Genomic DNA, 18,862 nt, shown 5'->3' on the forward strand with positions numbered 1-18,862 from the left:
AAACGAAGGAAAATGCACTTAGTTTCCAAACAAATATCAAAGAATGCCTTTGCAAAGTTTTTTTTCAATTTCATATAAACTAAAAATCAAATTCATGAATAGATACAGTGGCGTACCAAAAAAAAATTATTTTACGCTTCCATATTACGATAATCGGTTAAAATGAGGTTACGTAAAACCTCTAAATATGCTTACAATATGGGCATCAAACAATAGAGGACGGTCACAGGTTTCATTTGAATTTTGTGATATTTCAATAAATTAATCGATAACTGAGTTATCGGTCAAAATGTATTTGCTCCAAAATCTTTAAATTGAACTACAATATGAAATACTTTTAACTAAGATTTTAAACCTTTTACACGCGTTAATCAGGGACTCAAACCTTTTGGTGCAATTCGGTTTATCTATTCGCTGACAGGTGGCGAAAAGTTTTCGTGTGTACTGCGATGCTTTGGTAGTTGTGCGATTGGTTGTCGTACACATACACCAAATAAAATTAAAAAAAAATAAGGGCCACTTTAATATAAATACGCATCCCCAACAACGTCGGGTACCCTGCTAGTACTAAAATAAATCTCTAGAAAATCGTGTCTGTACTTCCAAGATTTCTAAAAAAATGAGTGTACTTGACGTTTGGAATATCGTAGAATCCATCGGCACCACTTTTATCTGTTTGTCTGTTTGTCGGTTTGTCTGTATGATATCGATAATCTGGGAAACTAACGAATGGAGTTTTGTGAAACTTTCACAGATGGATAGCCTGTAATCCAGAAGGGAATCTAGAACTTATTTCATTAAAATCGCGTGAGAAACAAAAAAGATATAGTTGTTTAAGCTATAATTAAGCTACTTTTAAGGATTTTTTTTTTGAAAAATGAAGGAAAATGCACTTAGTTTCCAAACAAATATCAAAGAATGCCTTTGCAAAGTTTTTTTCAATTTCATATAAATTAAAAATCAAATTCATGAATAGATACAGTGGCCTACCAAAAAAAAAAATTATTTCACATTGCCATATTACGATAATCGGTTAAAATGAGGTTACCTAAAACCTCTAAATATGCGTACAATATGGGCATCAAACAATAGAGGAAGATCACAGGTTTCATTTGAATTTTGTGATATTTAGATAAATTAATCGATAACTGAGTTATCGGTCAAAATGTATTTGCTCCAAAATCTATAAATTTACCTACAATCTATTTATCTATCTATCTATCTTCTATCTATCTATACTATAATAAATCTCTAGAAAATCGTGTCTGTACATCCAAGATTTCTAAAAAAAAATAAGTGTACTTGACGTTTGGAATGTCGTAGAATCCATCGGCACCACTTTTTTCTGTTTGTCTGTATGATATCTATAATCTCGGAAACTAACGAATGGATTTTTATGAGACTTTCACATATGGATAGACTGTAATCCAGAAGGGAATCTAGAACTTATTTCATTAAAATCGCGTGAGAAACAAAAAAGATATAGTTGGTTAAGCTATAATTAAGCTACTTTTAAGGATTTTTTTTTTTTGAAAAACGAAGGAAAATACACTTAGTTTCCAAACAAATATCAAAGAATGCCTTTGCAAAGTTTTTTTTCAATTTCATATAAATTAAAAATCAAATTCATGAATAGATACAGTGGCGTACCAAAAAAAAATTATTTTACGCTCCCATATTACGATAATCGGTTAAAATGGGGTTACCTAAAACCTCTAAATATGCGTACAATATGGGCATCAAACAATAGAGGAAGATCACAGGTTTCATTTGAATTTTGTGATATTTCGATAAATAAATCGATAACTGAGTTATCGGTCCAAATGTATTTGCTCCAAAATCTATAAATTTACCTACAATCTATCTATCTTCTATCTATCTATCTATCTATACTATAATAAATCTCTAGAAAATCGTGTCTGTACATCCAAGATTTCTTAAAAAAAAAAAGGAGTATACTTGACGTTTGGAATGTCGTAGAATCCCTCGGCACCACTTTTTTCTGTTTGTCGGTTTGTCTGTATGATACCGATAATATCGGAAACTAACGAATGGATTTTTATGAGACTTTCGGAGATGGATAGCCTGTAATCCAGAAGGGAATCTAGAACTTATTTCATTAAAATCGCGTGAGAAACAAAAATGATATAGTTGTTTAAGCTATAATTAAGCTACTTTTAAGGATTTTTTTTTTTAAAAAACGAAGGAAAATGCACTTAGTTTCCAAACAAATATCAAAGAACGCCCTTGCAAAGTTTTTTTCAATTTCATATAAATTAAAAATCAAATTCATGAATAGATACAGTGGCGTACCAAAAAAAAAAATTATTTTACGCTCCCATATTACGATAATCGGTTAAAATGAGGTTACCTAAAACCTCTAAATATGCGTACAATATGGGCATCAAACAATAGAGGAAGATCACAGGTTTCATTTGAATTCTGTGATATTTCGATAAATTAATAGGTAACTGAGTTATCGGTCAAAATGTATTTGCTCCAAAATCTATAAATTTATCTACAATCTATCTATCTTCTATCTATCTTTCTATCTTCTATCTATCTATCTATCTATCTATACTATAATAAATCTCTAGAAAATCGTGTCTGTACATCCAAGATTTCTAAAAAAGAATGAGTGTACTTGACGCTTGGAATGTCGTAGAATCCATCGGCACCACTTTTTTCTGTTTGTCTGTATGATATCGATAATCTCGGAAACTAACGAATGGATTTTTATGAGACTTTCACAAATGGATAGCCTGTAATCCAGAAGGGAATCTAGAACTTATTTCATTAAAATTGCGTGAGAAACAAAAAAGATATGGTTGTTTAAGCTATAGTAAATCTACTTTTAAGGATTTTTTTTTGAAAAACGAAGGAAATCTATCTTCTATCTACACTATAATAAATCTCTAGAAAATCGTGTCTGTACACCCAAGATTTCTAAAAAAATGAGTGTACTTGACGTTTGGAATATCGTAGAATCCATCGGCACCACTTTTTTCTGTTTGTCCTTTTGGCTGTTTGTCTGTTTGTCTGTATGTTATCGATAATCTCGGAAACTAACAAATGGATTTATATGAGACTTTCACAGATGGATAGCGTATAACCCAGAAGGGAATCTAGAACTTATTTCATTAAAATCGCGTGAGAAACAAAAATGATATAGTTGTTTAAGCTATAATTAAGCTACTTTTAAGGATTTTTTTTTTTGAAAAAACGAAGGAAAATGCACTTAGTTTCCAAACAAATATCAAAGAACGCCCTTGCAAAGTTTTTTTTCAATTTCATATAAATTAAAAATCAAATTCATGAATAGATATAGTGGCGTACCAAAAAAAATTATTTCACGCTGCCATATTACGATAATCGGTTAAAATGGGGTTACCTAAAACCTCTAAATATGCATACAATATGGGTATCAAACAATAGAGGAAGGTCACATGTTTAATATGAATTTTTTCGTATTTCGATAAATTAATCGATAACTAAGTTATCGCTCAAAATGTATTTGCTCCAAAATCTTTAAATTTACCTACAATATGAAATACTTTTAGCTAAGATTTTAAACATTTTACACGCGTTAATCAGGGACTCAAACCTGTTTGTCTGTATGATATCGATAATCTCGGAAACTAACGAATGGATTTTTATGAGACTTTCACAAATGGATAGCCTGTAATCCAGAAGGGAATCTAGAACTTATTTCATTAAAATCGCGTGAGAAACAAAAAAGATATGGTCGTTTAAGCTATAATTAAGCTACTTTTAAGGATTTTTTTTTGAAAAACGAAGGAAATCTATCTTCTACCTACACTATAATAAATCTCTAGAAAATCGTGTCTGTACATCCAAGATTTCTAAAAAAATTAGTGTACTTGACGTTTGGAATATCGTAGAATCAATCGGCACCACTTTTTTCTGTTTGTCTGTTTGTCTGTATGATATCGATAATCCCGGAAACTAACGAATGGACTTTTATGAGACTTTCACAGATGGATAGCCTGTAATCCAGAAGGGAATCTAGAGCTTATTTCATTAAAATCGTTTGAAAATCAAAAAAGATATAGTTGTTTAAGCTATAATTAAGTTACTTTTAAGGATTTTTTTTTTTTGAAAAACGAAGGAAAATGCACTTAGTTTCCAAACAAATATCAAAGAATGCCTTTGCAAAGTTTTTTTTCAATTTCCTGTAAATTAAAAATCAAATTCATGAATAAATACAGTGGCGTACCAAAAAAAATTATTTTACGCTCCCATATTACGATAATCGGTTAAAATAGGTTACCTAAAACCTCTAAATATGTGTACAATATGGGCATCAAACAATAGAGGAAGATCACAGGTCTCATTTGAATTTTGTGATATTTCGATAAATTAATCGATATCTGAGTTATCGGTCAAAATGTATTTGCTCCAAAATCTATAAATTTACCTACAATCTATCTATCTATCTATCTATCTTTTATCTATCTATCTATCTTCTATCTATCTATATATCTATACTATAAGAAATCTCTGTTTGTCTGTACGATATCGATAATCCTGGAAACTAACGAATGGATTTTTATGAGACTTTCACAGATGGATAGCCTGTAATCCAGAAGGGAATCTAGAACTTATTTCATTAAAATCGCGTGAGAAACAAAAAAGATATAGTTGTTTAAGCTATAATTAAGCTACTTTTAAGGATTTTTTTTTGAAAAACGAAGGAAAATGCACTTAGTTTCCAAACAAATATCAAAGAATGCCTTTGCAAAGTTTTTTTTCAATTTCCTGTAAATTAAAAATCAAATTCATGAATAAATACAGTGGCGTACCAAAAAAAATTATTTTACGCTCCCATATTACGATAATCGGTTAAAATAGGTTACCTAAAACCTCTAAATATGTGTACAATATGGGCATCAAACAATAGAGGAAGATCACAGGTATCATTTGAATTTTGTGATATTTCGATAAATTAATCGATAACTAAGTTATCGCTCAAAATGTATTTGCTCCAAAATCTTTAAATTTACCTACAATATGAAATACTTTTAGCTAAGATTTTAAACATTGTACACGTGTTAATCAGGGACTCAAACCTTTTGGTGCAATTCGGTTTATCTATTCGCTGACAGATGGCGCAAAGTTTTCGTGTGTACTGCGATGCTTTGGTAGTTGTGCGATTGGTTGTCGTACACATACACTAAATAAAATTAAAAAAAAAATAAGGGCCACTTTAATATAAATACGCATCCCGAACTACGTCGGGTACCCTGCTAGTACTATAATAAATCTCTAGAAAATCGTGTCTGTACTTCCAAGATTTCTAAAAAAAAAATGAGTGTACTTGACGTTTGGAATGTCGTAGAATCCATCGGCACCACTTTTTCTGTTTGTCTGTATGATATCGATAATCTCGGAAACTAACGAATAGATTTTTATGAGACTTTCACAGATGGATAGCCTGTAATCCAGAAGGGAATCTAGAACTTATTTCATTAAAATCGCGTGAGAAACAAAAAAGATATAGTTGTTTAAGCTATAATTAAGCTACTTTTAAGGATTTTTTTTGAAAAACGAAGGAAAATGCACTTAGTTTCCAAACAAATATCAAAGAATGCCTTTGCAAAGATTTTTTTCAATTTCATATAAATTAAAAATCAAATTCATGAATAGATACAGTGGCGTACCAAAAAAAAAAATTATTTCACGCTGCCATATTACGATAATCGGTTAAAATGAGGTTACCTAAAACCTCTAAATATGCGTACAATATGGACATCAAATAATAGAGGAAGATCACAGGTTTCATTTGAATTTTGTGATATTTAGATAAATTAGATTAGTAGAATCCATCGGCACCACTTTTTTCTGTTTGTCTGTATGATATCGATAATCTCGGAAACTAACGAATGGATTTTTATGAGACTTTCACAGATGGATAGCATGTAATCCATAAGGGAATTTAGAGTATACTTCATTAAAATCGCGTGAGAAACAAAAAAGATATAGTTGTTTAAGCTATAATTAAGCTACTTTTAAGGATTTTTTTTTTTTAAAACGATGGAAAATGCACCTAGTTTCCATACAAATATCAAAGAATGCCTTTGCAAAGTTTTTTTTTTTCAATTTCATATAAATTAAAAATCAAATTCATGAATAGATACAGTGGCGTACCAAAAAAAAAAGTATTTCAAGCTGTCATATTATGATAATCGGTTAAAATGAGGTTACCTAAAACCTCTAAATATGCGTACAATATGGGCATCAAACAATAGAGGAAGATCACAGGTTTCATTTGAATTTTGTGATATTTAGATAAATTAATCGATAACTGAGTTATCGGTCAAAATGTGTTTGCTCCAAAATCTATAAATTTACCTACAATCTATCTATCTATCTTCTATCTATCTATCTATCTATCTATACTATAATAAATCTCTAGAAAATCGTGTCTGTACATCCAAGATTTCTAAAAAAAAAAATGAGTGTACTTGACGTTTGGAATGTCGTAGAATCCATCGGCACCACTTTTTTCTGTTTGTCGGTTTGTCTGTTTGTCTGTATGATATCGATAATCTCGGAAACTAACGAATGGATTTTTATGAAACTTTCACAGATGGATAGCCTGTAATCCAGAAGGGTATCTAGAACTTATTTCATTAAAATCGCGTGAGAAACAAAAAAGATATAGTTGTTTAAGCTATAATTAAGCTACTTTTAAGGATTTTTTCTTTTTGAAAAACGAAGGAAATCTATCTTCTTCTATCTATACTATAATAATAATAATAATAATAATAATAATCTATACTATAATAAATCTCGAGAAAATCGTGTCTGTACATCCAAGATTTCTAAAAAAAATGAGTGTACTTGACGTTTGGAATGTCGTAGAATCAATCGGCACCATTTTTTTCTGTTTGTCGGTTTGTCTGTTTGTCTGCATGATATCGGTAATCTCGGAAACTAATGAATGGATTTTTATGAGACTTTCACAGATGGATAGCCTGTAATCCAGAAGGGAATCTAGAACTTATTTCATTAAAATCACGTGAGAAACAAAAAAGATATAGTTGTTTAAGCTATAATTAAGCTACTTTTAGGGATTTTTTTTTGAAAAACGAAGGAAAATGCACTTAGTTTCCAAACAAATATCAAAGAATGCCTTTGCAAAGTTTTTTTTCAATTTCATATAAATTAAATATCAAATTCATGAATAGATACAGTGGCGTACCAAAAAAAAAAATTATTTTACGCTCCCATATTACGATAATCGGTTAAAATGAGGTTACTTAAAACCTCTAAATATGCGTACAATATGGGCATCAAACAATAGAGGAAGATCACAGGTTTCATTTGAATTTTGTGATATTTCGATAAATTAATCGATAACTGAGTTATGGGTCAAAATGTATTTGCTCCAAAATCTATAAATTTACCTACAATCTATCTATCTGTCTATCTATACTATAATAAATCTCTAGAAAATCGTGTCTGTACATCCAAGATTTCTAAATAAAAAATTGAGTGTACTTGACGTTTGGAATGTCGTAGAATCCATCGGCACCACTTTTTTCTGTTTGTCGGTTTGTCTGTTTGTCTGTTTGTCTGTATGATATCGATAATCTCGGAAACTACCGAATGGATTTTTATGAGACTTTCACAGATGGATAGCCTGTAATCCAGAAGGGAATCTAGAACTTACAATCTATCTATCTATCTATCTATCTATCTATCTTCTATCTATCTATCTATCTTCTATCTATATATCTATCTATCTATACTATAATAAATCTCTAGAAAATCGTGTCTGTACATCCAAGATTTCTGAAAAAAAAATTGGTGTAATTGACGTTTGGAATGTCGTAGAATCCATCGGCACCACTTTTTTCTGTTTGTATGTTTGTCTGTTTGTTTGTATGATATCGATAACCTCGGAAACTAACGAATGGATTTCCATAAGACTTTCACAGATGGATAGCCTGTAATCCAGAGGGGAATCTAGAACTTATTTCATTAAAATCGCGTGATAAATAAAAAAGGTATAGTTGTTTAAGCTATAATTAAGCTACTTTTAAGGTTTTTTTTTGAAAAACGAAGGAAAATGCACTTAGTTTCCAAACAATTATCAAAGAATGCCTTTACAAAGTTTTTTTTTCAATTTCATATAAATTAAAAATCAAATTCATGAATAGATACAGTGGCGTACCAAAAAAAATTATTTCACGCTGCCATATTACGATAATCGGTTAAAATTAGGTTACCTAAAACCTCTAAATATGCGTACAATATGTGCATCAAACAATAGAGGAAGATCACAGGTTTCATTTGAATTTTGTGATATTTCGATAAATTAATCGATAACTGAGTTATCGGTCAAAATGTATTTGCTCCAAAATCTATAAATTTACCTACAATCTATCTATCTATCTACCTTCTATCTATCTGTCTATCTATACTATAATAAATCTCTAGAAAATCGTGTCTGTACATCCAAGATTTCTAAAAAAAAAATGAATGTACTTGACGTTTGGAATGTCGTAGAATCCATCGGCACCACTTTTTTCTGTTTGTCTGTTTGTCGGTTTGTCTGTTTGTCGGTTTGTCTGTTTGTCTATATGATATCGATAATCTCGGAAACTAAATAATGAGGTTACCTAAATTCTCTAAATATGCGTACAATATGGGCATCAAACAATAGAGGAAGATCACAGGTTTCATTTGAATTTTGTGATATTTCGATAAATTAATCGATAACTGAGTTATCGGTCAATATGTATTTGCTCCAAAATCTATAATTTACCTACAATCTATCTATCTATCTATCTTCTATCTATCTGTCTATCTATACTATAATAAATCTCTAGAAAATCGTGTCTGTACATCCAAGATTTCTAAAAAAAAAATGAGTGTACTTGACGTTTGGAATGTCGTAGAATCCATCGGCACCACTTTTTCTGTTTGTCTGTTTTTCGGTTTGTCTGATTGTCTGTTTGTCTGTATGATATCGATAATCTCGGAAACTAACGAATGGATTTTTATGAGACTTTCACTTAGTTTCCAAACAAATATCAAAGAATGCCTTTGCAAAGTTTTTTTTCAATTTCATATAAATTAAATATCAAATTCATGAATAGATACAGTGGCGTACCAAACAAAAATTATTTCACGCTGCCATATTACGATAATCGGTTAAAATGAGGTTACCTAAAACCTCTAAATATGCGTACAATATGGGCATCAAACAATAGAGGAAGATCACAGGTTTCATTTAAATTTTGTGATATTTCGATAAATTTATCGATAACTGAGTTATCGGTCAAAATGTATTTGCTCCAAAATCTATAAATTTACCTACAATCTATCTATCTACCTATCTATATTCTATTTATAAATCTATCTTCTATCTATCTATCTATCTATACTATAATAAATCTCTAGAAAATCGTGTCTGTACATCCAAGATTTCTAAAAAAAAATGAGTGTACTTGACGTTTGGAATGTCGTAGAATCCATCGGCACCACTTTTTTCTGTTTGTCGGTTTGTCTGTTTGTCTGTATGATATCGGTAATCTCGGAAACTAACGAATGCATTTTTATGAGACTTTCACAGATGGATAGCCTGTAATCCAGAAGGGAATCTAGAACTTATTTCATTAAAATCGCGTGAGAAACCAAAAAGATATAGTTGTTTAAGCTATAATTAAGCTACTTTTAGGGATTTTTTTTTTTGAAAAACGAAGGCAAATGCACTTAGTTTCCAAACAAATATCAAACAATGCCTTCGCAAAGTTTTTTTTCAATTTCATATAAATTAAATATCAAATTCATGAATAGATACAGTGGCGTACCAAACAAAAATTATTTCACGCTGCCATATTACGATAATCGGTTAAAATGAGGTTACCTAAAACCTCTAAATATGCGTACAATATGGGCATCAAACAATAGAGGAAGATCACAGGTTTCATTTGAATTTTGTAATATTTAGATAAATTAATCGGTAACTGAGTTATCGGTCAAAATGTATTTGCTCCAAAATCTATAAATTTACCTACAATCTATCTATCTATCTTCTATCTATCTATACTATAATAAATCTCTAGAAAATCGTGTCTGTACATCCAAGATTTCTAAAAAAAAAAAAATTAGTGTACTTGACGTTTGGAATGTCGTAGAATCCATCAGCACCACTTTTTTGTTTGTCTGTTTGTCGGTTTGTCTGTTTGTCTGTATGATATCGATAATCTCGGAAACTAACGAATGGATTTTTATGAGACTTTCACAGATGGATAGCCTGTAATCCAGAAGGGAATCTAGAACTTATTTCATTAAAATCGCGTGAGAAACAAAAAAGTATAGTTGTTTAAGCTATAATTAAGCTACTTTTAAGGATTTTTTTTCTTTGAAAAACGAAGGAAATCTCTTTTCTATCTACACTATAATAAATCTCTAGAAAATCGTGTCTGTACATCCAAGATTTCTAAAAAAAATGAGTGTACTTGGCGTTTGGAATGTCGCAGAATCCATCGGCTCCACTTTTTTCTGCTTGTCTGTTTGTCGGTTTGTCTGTTTGTCTGTATGATATCGATAATCTCGGAAACTAACGAATGGATTTTTATGAGACTTTCACAGGTGGATAGTCTGTAATCCAGAAGGGAATCTAGAACTTATTTCATTAAAATCGCGTGAGAAATAAAAAAGATATAGTTGTTTAAGCTATAATTAAGCTACTTTTAAGGATTTTTTTTTGAAAAACGAAGGAAAATGCACCTAGTTTCCAAACAAATATCAAAGAATGCCTTTGCAAAGTTTTTTTTCAATTTCATATAAATTAAAAATCAAATTCATGAATAGATACAGTGGCGTACCAAACAAAAATTATTTCACGCTGCCATATTACGATAATCGGTTAAAATGAGGTTACCTAAAACCTCTAAATATGCGTACAAAATGGGCATCAAACAATAGAGGAAGATGACAGGTTTCATTTGAATTTTGTGATATTTAGATAAATTAATCGGTAACTGAGTTATCGGTCAAAATATATTTGCTCCAAAATCTATAAATTTACCTACAATCTATCTATCTATCTTCTATCTATCTATACTATAATAAATCTCTAGGAAATCGTGTCTGTACATCCAAGATTTCTAAAAAAAAAATGAGTGTACTTGACGTTTGGAATTTCGTAGAATCCATCGGCAACACTTTTTTGTTTGTCTGTTTGTCGGTTTGTCTGTTTGTCTGTATGATATCGATAATCTCGGAAACTAACGAATGTCTTTTTATGAGACTTTCACAAATGGATAGCCTGTAATCCAGAAGGGAATCTAGAACTTATTTCATTAAAATCGCGTGAGAAACAAAAAAGATATAGTTGTTTAAGCTATAATTAAGTTACTTTTAAGGATTTTTTTTTTTGAAAAACGAAGGAAATCTCTCTTCTATTTACACTATAATAAATCTCTAGAAAATCGTGTCTTTACATCCAAGATTTCTAAAAAAAATGAGTGTACTTGGCGTTTGGAGTGTCGTAGAATCCATCGGCACCACTTTTTTCTGTTTGTCTGTTTGTCGGTTTGTCTGTATGATATCGATAATCTCGGAAACTAACGAACGGATTTTTATGAGACTTTCACGGATGGATAGCGTGTAATCCAGAAGGGAATATAGAACTTATCTCATTAAAATCGCGTGAGAAACAAAAAAGATATAGTTGTTTAAGCTATAATTAAGCTACTTTTAAGGATTTTGTTTTTTTTGAAAAACGAAGAAATCTATCTTCTTCTATCTATACTATAATAATAATAATAATAATAATAATCTATACTATAATAAATCTCTAGAAAATCGGTTCTGTACATCCAAGAATTAAAAAAAAAATGAGTGTACTTGACGTTTGGAATGTCGGAGAATCCATCGGCACCACTTTTTTCTGTTTGTCGGTTTGTCTGTTTGTCTGTATGATATCGATAATCTCGGAAACTAACGAATGGATTTTTATGAGACTTTCACAGATGGATAGTCTGTAATCCAGAAGGGAATCTAGAACTTATTTCATTAAAATCGCGTGAGAAACAAAAAAGATATAGTTGTTTAAGCTATAATTAAGCTACTTTTAAGGATTTCTTTTTTTGAAAAACGAAGGAAAATGCACTTAGTTTCCAAACAAATATCAAAGAATGCCTTTGCAAAGTTTTTTTTCAATTTCATATAAATTAAAAATCAAATTCAAGTATAGATACAGTGGCGTACCAAAAAAAAATTATTTCACGCTGCCATATTACGATAATCGGTTAAAATTAGGTTACCTAAAACCTCTAAATATGCGTACAATATGGGCACCAAACAATAGGGGAAGATCACAGGTTTCATTTGAATTTTGTGATATTTCGATTAATTAATCTATAACTGAGTTATCGGTCAAAATGTATTTGTTCCAAAATCTATAAATTTACCTACAATCTATCTATCTATCTTCTATCTCTCTATCTATCTTCTATCTATATATCTATCTATCTATACTATAACAAATCTCTAGAAAATCGTGTCTGTACATCCCAGATTTCTAAAAAAAATGAGTGTACTTGACGTTTGGAATGTCGTAGAATCCAGCGGCACCACTTTTTTCTGTTTGTCTGTATGATATCGATAACCTCGGAAACTAACGAATGGATTTTTATGATACTTTCACAGATGGATAGCCTGTAATCCAGAAGAGAATCTAGAACTTATTTCATTAAAATCGCATGAGAAACAAAAAAGATATAGTTGTTTAAGCTATAATTAAGCTAGTTTTAGGGATTTTTTTTTGAAAAACGAAGGAAAATGCACTTAGTTTCCAAACAAATATCAAAGAATGCCTTTGCAAAGTTTTTTTTTCAATTTCATATAAATTAAAAATCAAATTCATGAATAGATACAGTGGCGTACCAAAAAAAAAAATATTTTACGCTCCCATATTACGATAATCGTTTAAAATGAGGTTACCTAAAACCTCTAAATATGCGTACAATATGGGCATCAAACAATAGAGGAAGATCACAGGTTTCATTTGAATTTTGTGATATTTAGATAAATTAATCGATAACTGAGTTATCGGTGTATTTGCTCCAAAATCTATAAATTTACCTACAATCTATCTATCTTCTATCTATCTATCTATCTATCTATACTATAATAAATCTCTAGAAAATCGCGTCTGTACATCCAAGATTTCTAAAAAAAAATGAGTGTACTTGACTCTTGGAATGTCGTAGAATCCATCGGCACCACTTTTTTCTGTTTTTTGTTTGTCTGTTTGTCGGTTTGTCTGTTTGTCGGTTTGTCTGTTTGTCTGTATGATATCGATAATCTCGGAAACTAACGAATGCATTTTTATGAGACTTTCACAGATGGATAGCCTGTAATCCAGAAGGGAATCTATAACTTATTTCATTAAAATCGCGTGAGAAACAAAAAAGATATAGTTGTTTAAGCTATAGTTAAGCTACTTTTAAGGATTTTTTTTTTGAAAAACGAAGGAAAATGCACTTAGTTTCCAAACAAATATCAAAGAATGCCTTTGCAAAGTTTTTTTTCAATTTCATATAAATTAAAAATCAAATTCATGAATAGATACAGTGGCGTACCAAAAAAAAATTATTTACGCTCCCATATTACGATAATCGGTTAAAATGAGGTTGCCTAAAACCTCTAAATATGCGTACAATATGGGCATCAAACAATAGAGGAAGATCACAGGTTTCATTTGAATTTTGTGATATTTCGATAAATTTATCGATAACTGAGTTATCGGTCAAAATGTATTTGCTCCAAAATCTATAAATTTACCTACAATCTATCTATCTACCTATCTATCTTCTATTTATCTATCTATCTTCTATCTATCTATATAGCTATACTATAATAAATCTCTAGAAAATCGTGTCTGTACATCCAAGATTTCTAAAAAAAAATGAGTGCACTTGACGTTTGGAATGTCGTAGAATCCATCGGCGCCACTTTTTTCTGTTTGTCGGTTTGTCTGTTTGTCTGTATGATATCGATAATCTCGGAAACTATGAGACTTTCACAGGTGGATAGCCTGTAATCCAGAAGGGAATCTAGAACTTATTTCATTAAAATTGCGTGAGAAACAAAAAAGATATAGTTGTTTAAGCTATAATTAAGCTACTTTTAAGGATTTTTTTTTTTTTTGAAAAACGAAGGAAATCTATCTTCTATCTACAGTATAATAAATCTCTAGAAAATCGGTGTCTGTACATCCAAGATTTCTAAAAAAAATGAGTGTACTTGACGTTTGGAATGTCGTAGAATCCATCTTCACCACTTTTTTCTGTTTGTCTGTTTGTCGATTTGTCTGTTTGTCTGTATGATATCGATAATCTCGGAAACTAACAAATGGATTTATATGAGACTTTCACACATGGATAGCCTGTAATCCAGAAGGGAATCTAGAACTTATTTCATTAAAATCGCGTGAGAAACAAAAAAGATATAGTTGTTTAAGCTATAATTAAGCTACTTTTAGGGCTTTTTTTTTGAAAAACGAAGGAAAATGCACTTAGTTTCCAAACAAATATCAAAGAATGCCTTTGCAAAGTTTTTTTTTCAATTTCATATAAATTAAAAATAAAATTCATGAACAGATACAGTGGCGTACCAAAAAAAAATTATTTTCGCTCCCATATTACGATAATCGGTTAAAATGAGGTTACCTAAAACCTCTAAATATGCGTACAATATGGGCATCAAACAATAGAGGAAGATCACAGGTTTCATTTGAATTTTGTGATATTTCGATAAATTTATCGATAACTGAGTTATCGGTCAAAATGTATTTGCTCCAAAATCTATAAATTTACCTACAATCTATCTATCTATCTATCTTCTATCTATCTATCTATCTATACTATAATAAATTTCTAGAAAATCGTGTCTGTACATCAAGATTTCTAAAAAAAAAAAGAGTGTACTTGACGTTTGGAATGTCGTAGAATCCATCGGCACCACTTTTTTCTGTTTGTCTGTATGATATCGATATTTTCGGAAACTAACGAATGGATTTTTATGAGACTTTCACAGATGGATAGCCTGTAATCCAGAAGGGAATCTAGAACTTATTTCATTAAAATCGCGTGAGAAACAAAAAAGGTATAGTTGTTTAAGCTATAATTAAGCTACTTTTAAGGATTTTTTTTTTTGAAAAACGAAGGAAAATGCCCTTAGTTTCCAAACAAATATCAAAGAATGCCTTTGCAAAGTTTTTTTTTTTTTCAATTTCATATAATTTAAAAATCAAATTCATGAATAGATACAGTGGCGTACCAAAAAAAAAAATATTTTACGATCCCGTATTACGATAATCGGTTAAAATGAGGTTACCTAAAACCTCTAAATATGCGTACAATATGGGCATCAAACAATAGAGGAAGATCACAGGTCTCATTTGAATTTTGTGATATTTCGATAAACTAATCGATAACTGAGTTATCGGTCAAAATGTATTTGCTCCAAAATCTATAAATTTACCTACAATCTATCTATCTATATATCTCTCTTCTATCTATCTATCTATCTATACTATATTAAATCTCTAGAAAATCGTGTCTGTACATCCAAGACGTTTGGAATGTCGTAGAATCCATCGGCCCCACTTTTTTCTGTTTGTCTGTTTGTCTGTTTGTCGGTTTGTCTGTTTGTCTGTATGATATCGATAATCTCGGAAACTAACAAATGGATTTATATGAGACTTTCACACATTGATTGCCTGTACTCCAGAAGGGAATCTAGAACTTGTTTCATTAAAATCGGGGGAGAAACAAAAAAGATATAGTTGTTTAAGCTATAATTAAGCTACTTTTAAGGATTTTTTTTTTTTTTTTGAAAAACGAAGGAAATCTATCTTCTTCTATCTATACTATAATAATAATAATAATCTATACTATAATAAATCTCTCGAAAATCGTGTCTGTACATCCAAGATTTCTAAAAAAAATGAGTGTACTTGACGTTTGGAATGTCGTAGAATCCATCGGCACCACTTTTTTCTGTTTTTCTGTTTGTCTGTTTGTCGGTTATTTCTGTTTGTCGGTATGATATCGATAATTTCGGAAACTAACGGATGCATTTTTATGAGACTTTCACAGATGGATAGCCTGTAATCCAGAAGGGAATCTAGAAGTTATTTCATTAAAATCGCGTGAGAAACAAAAAAGATATAGTTGTTTAAGCTATAATTAAGCTACTTTTAAGGATTTTTTTTTGAAAAGCGAAGGAAAATGCTCTTAGTTTCCAAACAAATATCAAAGAATGCCTTTTCAAAGTTTTTTTTTCAATTTCATATAAATTAAAAATCAAATTCATGAATAGATACAGTGGCGTACCAAAAAAAAAAATATTTTACGATCCCGTATTACGATAATCGGTTAAAATGAGGTTACCTAAAACCTCTAAATATGCGTACAATATGGGCATCAAACAATAGAGGAAGATCACAGGTCTCATTTGAATTTTGTGATATTTCGATAAATTAATCGATAACTGAGTTATCGGTCAAAATGTATTTGCTCCAAAATCTATAAAATTACCTACAATCTATCTATCTATCTTCTTTCTATCTTCTATCTATCTATCTATCTATACTATAATAAATCTCTAGAAAATCGTGTCTGTACATCCAAGATTTCTAAAAAAAAACTGAGTGTACTTGACGTTTGGAACGTCATAGAATCCATCGGCACCACTTTTTTCTGTTTGTCTGTTTGTCTGTATGATATCGATAATCTCGGAAACTAATGTATGCATTTTTATGAGACTTTCACAGTTGGATAGCCTGTAACCCAGAAGGGAATCTAGAACTTATTTCATTAAAAGCGCGTGAGAAATAAAAAAGATATAGTTGTTTAAGCTATAATTAAACTACTTTTAAGGATTTTTTTTTTTGAAAAAGGAAGGAAATCTATCTTTTTCTATCTATACTATAATAATAATAATAATAATAATAATCTATACTATAATAAATATCTAGAAAATCGTGTCTGTACATCCAAGATTTCTAAAAAAAAAATGAGTGCACTTGACATTTGGAATGTCGTAGAATCCCTCGGCACCACTTTTTTCTATTTGTCGGTTTGTCTGTTTGTCTGTATGATATCGATAATCTCGGAAACTATGAGACTTTCACAGATGGATAGCCTGTAATCCAGAAGGGAATCTAGAACTTATTTCATTAAAATCGCGTGAGAAACAAAAAAGATATAGTTGTTTAAGCTATAATTAGCTACTTTTAAGGATTTTTTTTTTTTGAAAACCGAAGGAAATCTATCTTTTATCTACACTATAATAAATCTCTAGAAAATCGTGTCTGTACATCCAAGATTTCTAAAAAAAAATGAGTGTACTTGACGTTTGGAATGTCGTAGAATCCATCGGCACCACTTTTTTCTGTTTGTCTGTTTGTCGGTTTGCATGTATGATATCGATAATCTCGGAAACTAACATATGGATTTATATGGGACTGTCACACGTGGATAGCCTGTAACCCAGAAGGGAATCTAGAACTTATTTCATTAAAATCGCGGGAGAAACAAAAAAGATATAGTTGTTTAAGCTATAATTAAGCTACTTTTAAGGATTTTTTTTTTTGAAAAGCGAAGGAAATCTATCTTCTTCTAGCTATACTATAATAATAATAATAATAATAATAATCTATACTATAATAAATCTCTCGAAAATCGTGTCTGTACATCCAAGATTTCTAAAAAACAATGAGTGTACTTGACGTTTGGAATGTCGTAGAATCTATCGGCACCACTTTTTTCTGTTTGTCTGTTTGTCGGTTTGTCTGTTTGTCTGTATGATATCGATAATCTCGGAAAATAACGAATGGATTTTTATGAGACTTTCACAGATGGATAGCGTGTAATCAGGAAGGGAATCTAGAACTTATTTCATTAAAATCGCGTGAGAAACAAAAAAGATATAGTTGTTTAAGCTATAATTAAGCTACTTTTAAGGATTTTTTTTTTTTTGAAAAACGAAGGAAAATTCACTTAGTTTCCAAACAAATATCAAAGAATGCCTGTTTTTTTTTTTTCTTTATTTTTTTAAATTCATGAATAGATACAGTGGCGTACCAAAAAAAAAAATTATTTTACGCTCCCATATTACGATAATCGGTTAAAATGAGGTTACCTAAAACCTCTAAATATGCGTACAATATGGGCATCAAACAAAAGAGGAAGATCACAGGTCTCATTTGAATTTTGTGATATTTCGATAAATTAATCGATAACTGAGTTATCGGTCAAAATGTATTTGCTCCAAAATCTATAAATTTACCTACAATCTATCTATCTATCTATCTTCTATCTATCTATCTATCTATACTATAATAAATCTCTAGAAAATCGTGTTTGTACATCCAAGATTTCTAAAAAAAAATGAGTGTACTTGACGTTTGGAATGTCGTAGAATCCATCGGCACCACTTTTTTCTGTTTGTCTGTTTGTCTGTTTGTCTGTATGATATCGATAATCTCGGAAACTAACGTATGGATTTTTATGAGACTTTCAGAGATGGATAGCATGTAATCCAGAAGTGAATCTAGTACTTATTTCATTAAAATCGCGTGAGAAACAAAAAAGATATAGTTTTTTAAGCTATAATTAAGCTACTTTCAAGGATTTTTTTTTTTTTGAAAAACAGATGGATAGCCTGTAATCCAGAAGGGAATCTACAACTTATTTCATTAAAATCGCGTGAGAAACAAAAAAGATATAGTTGTTTAAGCTATAATTAAGCTACTTTTAAGGATTTTTTTTTGAAAAACGAAGGAAATCTATCTTCTATCTACACTATAATA

The sequence above is a fragment of the Eurosta solidaginis genome, chromosome 1 (assembly GCF_040869045.1).
Source record: "Eurosta solidaginis isolate ZX-2024a chromosome 1, ASM4086904v1, whole genome shotgun sequence".
Taxonomy (NCBI): domain Eukaryota; kingdom Metazoa; phylum Arthropoda; class Insecta; order Diptera; family Tephritidae; genus Eurosta; species Eurosta solidaginis.